Raw genomic sequence first — 10579 nt, forward strand, 5'->3', positions numbered from 1 at the left:
TTAGTATTTACCCACTGTTACTGTGAATTTGTAGCTATTATTAATTTTATATATAATGTATGTGTGGTTCTTACGTTTTCAATGGTTTTGCTAGGATAAGCAGAGTATGCGAGGCTGTATACGTTCACGTTTAGCCATATATATCAATAATAACAACATTTTGTGAAAGGGGTAACATGCTTTATGTGGCATGTTAAATTGGGTAACAAGCTGAAAAAGTTTGGGAATCACTGCTCTAATGTATGCTGGGAACCAGTTGAACAGTCTTGGGGCTCTTGACACATATTGTGTTGTCTCTTTACGTACTCGTGGCGCCTTTGGTTTTCATTAGGGGATGTTGCACCGTCTGCCGAGTCTTTTGCTTTCGTAAGGAGTGATTTTCATGTGCAGATTTGGGACTAGTCCCCTCTAAGATTTTCCAAATGAATATTATCACAAAATTAATATTATTACAAAAAACGCGATGTCTAATAATGATAGAGATCTCCAGTGAATACTAGAAAGGACTGCCCTTCTAGCATCCAGCCTGTTACTAAGTTTTTGTAACAAGTAGTCAGTATCCTGGTCCAATTATCCATTAGAATTTAGTAAGATTCAATAGTGCTTCAGGATTACAACCGGTAGGCTGCTAAAGAAATTAAAATTTAATAAGTTTATTAATAACAATAAAGTTGTCTAGGCGTATAATATCAAAGTAAATTATAGTAATCAATTGAATGTAATATAGGACACAAGATGGTACACTTCTCTGGTGTACAGTAGTATTGTGCTGAGGTTCATATCACGTCTTTATGGCTTTTAAGTACCGTCTGGTACATTGTTAGCATTTAATAACATAATACTAATATATACAAGTAAGTTTGTGTGTATGTGTGTAAATGCTATAAGTAGTTCACTAATTCTCAAGACTCGACTAGACTTAACCAGTGACTGACTAAAAGTCCTCACATAAACTAACTTCTTGACCAACCAGGCAATCAGAACAGCTTGCTTGAACAATAAAACGACTGGTAAGCCGAACAGCAATATAACAAGCAACAGCGACACAGAATCAGGAACATGGAGATTATATAATGACACTAAGTAGGGACCATCTGCAGATCCTCCACAAAAGTCACAAAACTCCCATACTACTGAATCTAAGTTCAGCATAAGAAAATCCCTGACTGTGACACTACAGATACCAGTACAAATTAGGTCAGAAGCTACAGCTCAGGACCTGAGTTTCTCAGAGTGTCTATAAGACACACAACCTCAGTACAACGTCGAAAATCACTAAGTCTAGGCTATGCTCTGTGAACAGAGTTATACAGAACCAACAACAAGAAAGCAACAGAGACGATCTTCCAACAAGGGCCAGCAAGGGAGAGCTGGAGAGGGACGTCTTGTTGGAAGCAACGTCAACCAGAAATAGCCAGGCAGTCCCTCACCCAGGTGAGGTGTGATCACCCCACCCTGATCATGTGACTCTCCATGGACTGCTGCTGCCCAGCAACGCAGAGAAGCCGGCAGCAAAACAAGTGGAGCGGTAGTTAGACAAGACCATCAGCTACTCATCACTCTCGAGCAATGAGCACTGAATAATATATAAATGTTACATCCTACCTAATAATATAACTAAGTCAAATATTAATATAAAGCAATACATTTACGATTTAGCTAATATCGCAAATATAAGCAATATAAAGTTATATGAACAGGTAATACACATTATATACATTGTGAGCCATTCAGGGGTCGCAACAGTTCCAACGAGTACAGGTCAAGGGACTTCAACCGTTCCCAGTAATTTAGGTTGTTTATCGTACTTATACATGCCGTGAAAGTTCTCTGTATATTCTCCAGGTCTGCAATTTTGCCTGCCTTAAAAGAGGCCATTATTGTACAACAATATTCCAGCCTAGAGAGAACAAGCAATTTGAAGAGAATCTTCATTGGCTTGGCATCCCTAGTTTTGAATGTTCTCATTATTCATCATATCATTTTCCTAGCAGATGTGGTAGACACATTGTCATGATCTTTCAAAGTGAGATTCTCTGACATCACTCCCAGGTCCTTCACATAGTTTTTTCACTCTGTGTTACTGGAATTTAATACTCAGACCCAGTTTTTATCTCCTCGAGTTTTCCATAGCTGGGCAATTGAAATTTGTCTTCATTGAACTTCATATTGTTTTCTAAGGTCCACTTAAAGTGTCTCCTCATTGGATATGATACTGTCATGCAAATTCTGGTATCATCAGCAAAGGAGGACACGGTGCTGTGGCTTACATCTCTGTCTATGTCAGATATTAGGATGAGGAAAAGAATGGGAGCAAGTACTGTATCTCTGTACCTTGTGGAACAAAGCGTTTCACTGTAGCCGCTTCTGACTTTTCTATGTTTACTATTACTCTTTGTGTTCTCTTTGTTAAGAAGTTATAAATCCATCTACCCCACTTTTCCTGTTATTCCTTTATCGCGCATTTTGTGTCTTATTACACTATGATCGTACTTGTCGAAAGCTGTGTATACATCTGTATTTTGATTGTCCACCAGTGTATCCAAGACCATGTCAGTGGTTCGGTAGTTGTGAGAGGCAGGGGCGACCTGCTCAAAACCCATGTTGCCCTGGGTTGTGCAATTGTTGGGCATCCAAGTAATTGGTGATCTTGCTTCTTAGAACCCTTTTAAAGATTTTTATGATGTAAGACGTTAGTGCTATCGGTCCATAATAATTTGCAATTGCTCTACTGCCACCTTTGTGGATTGGGGATATATCTGTTGTGTTTAGTGGCTGTGGGATGACCCCTGTGTCTAATCTCCCTCTCCATAGAATATTTCAGGTATGTGAAAGGGGTTTCTTGCAGTTCTTGATAAACACAGAGTTCTAGGAGTCTGGGCCTGAGACAGAGTGAATGGGCATGTCATTTATAACTTTTTCAAAGTTATGTGGTGTTAGGATTATATCAGAAATTATTGAATTAATCAGATTTTGGATCTCGATCATAAAAAAATCATTTAGATTGTCGACCCTTTGTCTGATTAACGGCTCACTAAAAGCAGAGTCACATCGGAACTTCAGTATCTTACTCATTTCTTTGCTGCCATCAGTGTAAGTTCCATCTCGTTTAAACAGGCCCAATACTGGATGGGGTTTTTACCTTAGATTTGGCATAAGAAAAGAAATATATATATATATATATATATATATATATATATATATATATATATATATATATATATTTAATTTCATTTATGGCTTTAAGTTCTCGCTGTGTTTCTTGGCTCTTGTATGATTCCTTAGGTGGCCCGGTGGCCTGGTGGCTAAAGCTCTCGCTTCACACACGGAGGGCCCGGGTTCGATTCCCGGCGGGTGGAAACATTCGACACGTTTCCTTACACCTGTTGTCCTGTTCACCTAGCAGCAAATAGGTACCTGGGTGTTAGTCGACTGGTGTGGGTCGCATCCTGGGGGACAAGATTAAGGACCCCAATGGAAATAAGTTAGACAGTCCTCGATGACGCACTGACTTTCTTGGGTTATCCTGGGTGGCTAACCCTCCGGGGTTAAAAATCCGAACGAAATCTTATCTCTTATCTTATCTTAAGTTCGATCTTTTCTATTTCTCTAGCTAGTGCCTCCTTTCGTTTTTCAGATATACTGGCCCCTTTGAGCAGCTCTGTGATTCTTTGCCTTTGCCTGTAGTGGGAGTGTCTCTCACTTTCTAGTTTACATTTTCTCTTCTTTTTATCTTAGGAGAATGTGCCTTGAGCATATTTCAAGTGCCACAGAGTTAATTCTTTCTAGGCAAAGGTTCAGATCCGAGTTGTTTAGGATATCTTCCCAGCTTGTTTCATTTAGGACATGGTTAAATTGATCTCACTGTATGTTTCTGTTACTGAAGTTGAATTTGGTGAAAACACCCTCATAACTGATCTCATTTTGCTGGTCAGGAACCCTGCGCATAAATGTCTATACTTTGTTTATGTTGTGATCTGAGTGTATTGTCTTTGATACTGTTATATTTCGTACTGGATCATCATTATTAGTGAAGATAAGGTCAAGTGTGTGTTCCAGTCTTAAAGTGAAATTGTTTCAGAGGTTTAATAGCTTATATATGTGTGAATTTTCATCTGATCTGCCTCCTGGGGTTATCTCTGCTAAAACATTATTTACCACATTCCTCCATTTTAGGTGTTTTGTATATAATATTTTTAAAAGAAGAAAAGTCTTGGCTGCAGCTGTTGGCTTACCTCTTCTTCTCCGTCCCTCCCTCTCCTCCGTCCCTCCCTCTCCTCCATCCCTCCCTCTCCTCCATCCCTCCCTCTCCTCCATCCCTCCCTCTCCTCCATCCCTCCCTCTCCTCTATCCCTCCCTCTCCTCCATTCCTCCCTCTCCTCCATCCCTCCCTCTCCTCCATCCCTCCCTCTCCTCCATCCCTCCCTCTCCTCCATTCCTCCCTCTCCTCCATCCCTCCCTCTCCTCCATCCCTCCCTCTCCTCCATCCCTGCCTTTCCTCCATCTCTGCCTCTCCTTAATCCCTCGCTCTCCTTCTATCTTCCTCTCCTCCCCAAACAATGACCACTCCATTTCCTTCCCATCTGCGGTTGTTTAGCAACCCCCCTCCCCTCCCCCCTCCCCTCCCCCCTCCCCTTCCCCCCACCCCTTCCCCCCTCCCTCCCCTACCCACTACCCCTGGCTACAGCAGCCAGCAGCATGGCTGGTGTCCACCACTGCTCTCTTGCACTCTCACCACTAAGGTTCCTTCACTCGGGTTTATCTCAAGGACCATTCCCTTTAACATTCCATTTCTCTATACTTTTCAAAGGAAAAGAGGTGTCCCTGATGCCGTCGTGCGCTCTTGATCCAAGGAATTAATTTTTCCAATGACCCCATTGGAAATAAGTCACTTTGACATTTTTAGGTTATCCTGGGTAATTTCCACTATGTATGATAATTGCACTTACGTGCACCTGTAACTAAATATTTACTTCCAGTATAAATAGTAATTTAAATTCAGCCTCTCTTACTTTTTTTTTTTACTTATTCCTTATAATTATCTTCTTCGCAGCCCTCTTATCCTCGTCTTTTTTTCCATTCTTTTTACTTTTTTCTTCCCCATCTTTATATTTATCGTAGCTTTCTACTTCGTCTTCTTTGCCTTCTTTCTCGTTTCCCTAGTCCTCTTCTTTCTCTTTCCTATCATACTCTTTATCCATTGTTCCTCTTCGTACTTTCCTTTATTGTTATCATGTATTCCCTCTGTTGCCCATCTTTGTTCTTCATCTATCTTCTGTTAACCAGCAAGTTCACTAGTTATACATAACGGGGTCTTCAAGACCCCTGGCTGTCTTCAAGACCCCTGGCTATCTTCAAGACCCCTGGCTGTCTTCAAGACCCCTGGCTGTCTTCAAGACCCCTGGCTGTCTTCAAGACCCCTGGCTGTCTTCAAGACCCCTGGCTGTCTTCAAGACCCCTGGATATCTTCAAGACCCCTGGCTGTCTTCAAGACCCCTGGCTGTCTTCAAGACCCCTGGCTGTCTTCAAGACTCCTGGATATCTTCAAGACCCCTGACTGTCTTCAAGACCCCTGGCTGTCTTCAAGACCCCTGGCTGTCTTCAAGATTCCTGGATATCTTCAAGACCCCTGGCTGTCTTCAAGACCCCTGGCTGTCTTCAAGAAACCTGGCTGTCTTCAAGAAACCTGGCTGTCTTCAAGACCCCTGGCTGTCTTCAAGACCCATGGCTGTCTTCAAGACCCCTGGCTGTCTTCAAGACCCCTGGCTGTCTTCAAGACCCCTGGCTGACTTCAAGACCCCTGGCTGTCTTCAAGACCCCTGGCTGTCTTCAAGACCCCTGGCTGACTTCAAGACCCCTGGCTGTCTTCAAGACCCCTGGCTGTCTTCAAGACCCCTGGCTGTCTTCAAGACCCCTGGCTGTCTTCAAGACCCCTGGCTGATTTCAAGACCCCTGGATGTCTTCAAGACCCCTGGCTGTCTTCAAGACCCCTGGCTGTCTTCAAGACCCTGAGGTGAGTGTTAGAACACAGTGTAGTGTGAGTGTAGAACACAGTGTTAGAACACAGTGTAGGTGACTGAGGTGAGTGTTAGAACACAGTGTAGGTGTCTGAGGTCAATGTTAGAACACAGTGTAGGTGACCGAGGTCAGTGTTAGAACACAGTGTAGGTGACTGAGGTCAGTGTTAGAACATAGTGTAGGTGACTGAGGTGAGTGTTAGAACACAGTGTAGGTGACTGAGGTCAGTGTTAGAACACAGTGTAGGTGTCTGAGGTGAGTGTTAGAACACAGTGTAGGTGACTGAGGTCAGTGTTAGAACACAGTGTAGGTGACTGAGGTCAGTGTTAGAACATAGTGTAGGTGACTGAGGTGAGTGTTAGAACACAGTGTAGGTGACTGAGGTCAGTGTTAGAACACAGTGTAGGTGACTGAGGTCAGTGTTAGAACACAGTGTAGGTGACTGAGGTGAGTGTTAGAACACAGTGTAGGTGACTGAGGTCAGTGTTAGAACACAGTGTAGGTGACTGAGGTGAGTGTTAGAACACAGTGTAGGTGACTGAGGTCAGTGTTAGAACACAGTGTAGGTGACTGAGGTCAGTGTTAGAACACAGTGTAGGTGACTGAGGTCAGTGTTAGAACACAGTGTAGGTGACTGAGGTCAGTGTTAGAACACAGTGTAGGTGACTGAGGTCAGTGTTAGAACACAGTGTAGGTGACTGAGGTCAGTGTTAGAACACAGTGTAGGTGACTGAGGTCAGTGTTAGAACACAGTGTAGGTGACTGAGGTCAGTGTTAGAACACAGTGTAGGTGACTGAGGTCAGTGTTAGAACACAGTGTAGGTGACTAGAGTGTTAGAACACAGTGTAGTGTTAGAACACAGTGTAGGTGACTGAGGTGAGTGTTAGAACACAGTGTAGGTGACTGATGTCAATGTTAGAACACAGTGTAGATGACTGAGGTCAGTGTTAGAACACAGTGTAGATGACTGAGGTCAGTGTTAGAACACAGTGTAGGTGAATGAGGTCAGTGTTAGAACACAGTGTAGGTGATTGAGGTGTGTGTTAGAACACAGTGTAGGTGACTGAGGTAGTGTTAGAACACAGTGTAGGTGACTGAGGTGAGTGTTAGAACACAGTGTAGGTGACTGAGTGTTAGAACACAGTGTAGGTGACTGAGGTGAGTGTTAGAACACAGTGTAGGTGACTGTAGGTGAGGTCAGTGTTAGAACACAGTGTAGGTGACTGAGGTCAGTGTTAGAACACAGTGTAGGTGACTGAGGTCAGTGTTAGAACACAGTGTAGGTGACTGAGGTCAGTGTTAGAACACAGTGTAGGTGACTGAGGTCAGTGTTAGAACACAGTGTAGGTGACTGAGGTCAGTGTTAGAACACAGTGTAGGTGACTGAGGTCAGTGTTAGAACACAGTGTAGGTGACTGAGGTGAGTGTTAGAACACAGTGTAGGTGACTGAGGTCAGTGTTAGAACACAGTGTAGGTGACTGAGGTCAGTGTTAGAACACAGTGTAGGTGACTGAGGTCAGTGTTAGAACACAGTGTAGGTGACTGAGGTCAGTGTTAGAACACAGTGTAGTGTTAGAACACTGTAGGTGACAGTGTTAGAACACAGTGTAGGTGACTGAGGTGAGTGTTAGAACACAGTGTAGGTGACTGAGGTCAGTGTTAGAACACAGTGTAGGTGACTGAGGTGAGTGTTAGAACACAGTGTAGGTGACTGAGGTCAGTGTTAGAACACAGTGTAGGTGACTGAGGTCAGTGTTAGAACACAGTGTAGTGTAGAACACAGGTGACTGAGGTCAGTGTTAGAACACAGTGTAGGTGACTGAGGTGAGTGTTAGAACACAGTGTAGGTGACTGAGGTGAGTGTTAGAACACAGTGTAGGTGACTGAGGTGAGTGTTAGAACACAGTGTAGGTGACTGAGGTGAGTGTTAGAACACAGTGTAGGTGACTGAGGTCAGTGTTAGAACACAGTGTAGGTGACTGAGGTCAGTGTTAGAACACAGAGTAGGTGACTGAGATCAGTGTTAGAACAGAGTGTAGGTTACTGAGTGTTAGACAGTGTAGGTGACACAGGTGACTGAGGTGTTAGAACACAGTGTAGGTGACAGTGTAGGTGACTGAGGTGAGTGTTAGAACACAGTGTAGGTGACTGAGGTCAGTGTTAGAACACAGTGTAGGTGACTGAGGTCAGTGTTAGAACACAGTGTAGTTTAGTGTTAGAACACTGTAGGTGACAGTGTTAGAACACAGTGTAGGTGACTGAGTTAGAACACAGTGTAGGTGACTGAGGTCAGTGTTAGAACACAGTGTTAGAACACAATGTAGGTGACTGAGGTGAGTGTTAGAACTCAGTGTAGGTGACTGAAGTCAGTGTTAGAACACAGAGTAGGTTGACTGAGGTCAGTGTTTGAACACAGTGTAGGTGACTGAGGTCAGTCTTAGAACACAGTGTAGGTGACTGAGGTGAGTGTTAGAACACACAGTGTAGAACACAGTGTGACTGAGGTCAGTGTTAGAACACAGTGTAGGTGACTGAGGTGAGTGTTAGAACACAGTGTAGGTGACTGAGGTCAGTGTTAGAACACAGTGTAGGTGACTGAGGTCAGTGTTAGAACACAGTGTAGGTGACTGAGGTCAGTGTTAAAACACAGTGTAGGTGACTGAGGTGAGTGTTAGAACACAGTGTAGGTGACTGACGTCAGTGTTAGAACACAGTGTAGGTGACTGTGGTCAGTGTTAGAACACAGTGTAGGTGACTGAGGTCAGTGTTAGAACACAGTGTAGGTGACTGAGGTCAGTGTTAGAACACAGTGTAGGTGACTGAGGTCAGTGTTAGAACACAGTGTAGGTGACCGAGGTCAGTGTTAGAACACAGTGTAGGTAGTGTTAGAACACAGTGTAGGTGACTGAGGTCAGTGTTAGAACACAGTGTAGGTGACTGAGGTCAGTGTTAGAACACAGTGTAGGTGACTGAGGTCAGTGTTAGAACAGAGTGTTAGAACACAGTGTAGGTGACTGAGGTGAGTGTTAGAACACAGTGTAGGTGACTGAGGTCAGTGTTAGAACACAGTGTAGGTGACTGAGGTCAGTGTTAGAACACAGTGTAGGTGACTGAGGTCAGTGTTAGAACACAGTGTAGGTGACTGAGGTGAGTGTTAGAACACAGTGTAGGTGACTGAGGTGAGTGTTAGAACACAGTGTAGGTGACTGAGGTGAGTGTTAGAACAGAGTGTAGTGTAGGTTAGACTGAGGTCAGTGTTAGAACACAGTCAGTGTTAGAACACAGTGTAGGTGACTGAGGTCAGTGTTAGTAGGTGACAGGTCAGTGTTAGAACACAGTGTAGGTGACTGAGGTCAGTGTTAGAACACTGAGGTCAGTGTTAGAACACAGTGTAGGTGACTGAGGTCAGTGTTAGAACACAGTGTAGGTGACTGAGGTCAGTGTTAGAACACAGTGTAGGTGACTGAGGTCAGTGTTAGAACACAGTGTAGGTGACTGAGGTGAGTGTTAGAACACAGTGTAGGTGACTGAGGTCAGTGTTAGAACACAGTGTAGGTGACTGAGGTCAGTGTTAGAACACAGTGTAGGTGACTGTGGTCAGTAGAACACAGTTAGAACACAGTGTAGGTGACTGAGGTGAGTGTTAGAACACAACTGAGGTCAGTGTTAGAACACAGTGTAGGTGACTGAGGTCAGTGTTAGAACACAGTGTAGGTGACTGAGGTGAGTGTTAGAACACAGTGTAGGTGACTGAGGTCAGTGTTAGAACACAGTGTAGGTGACTGAGGTCAGTGTTAGAACACAGTGTAGGTGACTGAGGTCAGTGTTAGAACACAGTGTAGGTGACTGAGGTGAGTGTTAGAACACAGTGTAGGTGACTGAGGTGAGTGTTAGAACACAGTGTAGGTGACTGAGGTAGAACACTTAGGTGAGTGTAAGAACACAGTGTAGATGACTGAGGTCAGTGTTAGAACACAGTGTAGGTGACTGAGGTCAGTGTTAGAACACAGTGTAGGTGACTGAGGTGAGTGTTAGAACACAGTGTAGGTGACTGAGGTGAGTGTTAGAACACAGTGTAGGTGACTGAGGTGAGTGTTAGAACACAGTGTAGGTGAACACTGTAGGTGACAGTGTTAGAACACAGTGTAGGTGACTGAGTGTTAGAACACAGTGTAGTGTTAGAACACAGTGTAGGTTAGACTGAGGTGAGTGTTAGAATGCAGTGTAGGTGACTGAGGTGAGTGTTAGAACACAGTGTAGGTGACTGAGGTCAGTGTTAGAACACAGTGTAGGTGACTGAGGTCAGTGTTAGAACACAGTGTAGGTGACTGAGGTCAGTGTTAGAACACAGTGTAGGTGACTGAGGTCAGTGTTAGAACACAGTGTAGGTGACTGAGGTCAGTGTTAGAACACAGTGTAGGTGACTGAGGTCAGTGTTAGAACACAGTGTAGGTGACTGAGGTCAGTGTTAGAACACAGTGTAGGTGACTGAGGTCAGTGTTAGAACACAGTGTAGGTGACTGAGGTGAGTGTTAGAACACAGTGTAGGTGACTGAGGT

At 44.0% G+C, this 10579-nt stretch overlaps 1 long non-coding RNA gene across 1 annotated transcript; it reads left to right on the plus strand.

The window, feature by feature from the left end:
• Positions 1 to 7616: 7616 nt before the first annotated feature.
• Positions 7617 to 8222, plus strand: LOC138852193 (uncharacterized). The gene is made up of 3 exons (XR_011391599.1): positions 7617 to 7759; positions 7804 to 8059; positions 8133 to 8222. It is a non-coding gene; the product is annotated as an uncharacterized lncRNA (long non-coding RNA).
• The last annotated feature ends 2357 nt before the right edge of the window (positions 8223 to 10579 follow it).

Source organism: Cherax quadricarinatus, unplaced genomic scaffold, assembly GCF_038502225.1.
Source record: "Cherax quadricarinatus isolate ZL_2023a unplaced genomic scaffold, ASM3850222v1 Contig4894, whole genome shotgun sequence".
Lineage (NCBI taxonomy): Eukaryota > Metazoa > Arthropoda > Malacostraca > Decapoda > Parastacidae > Cherax > Cherax quadricarinatus.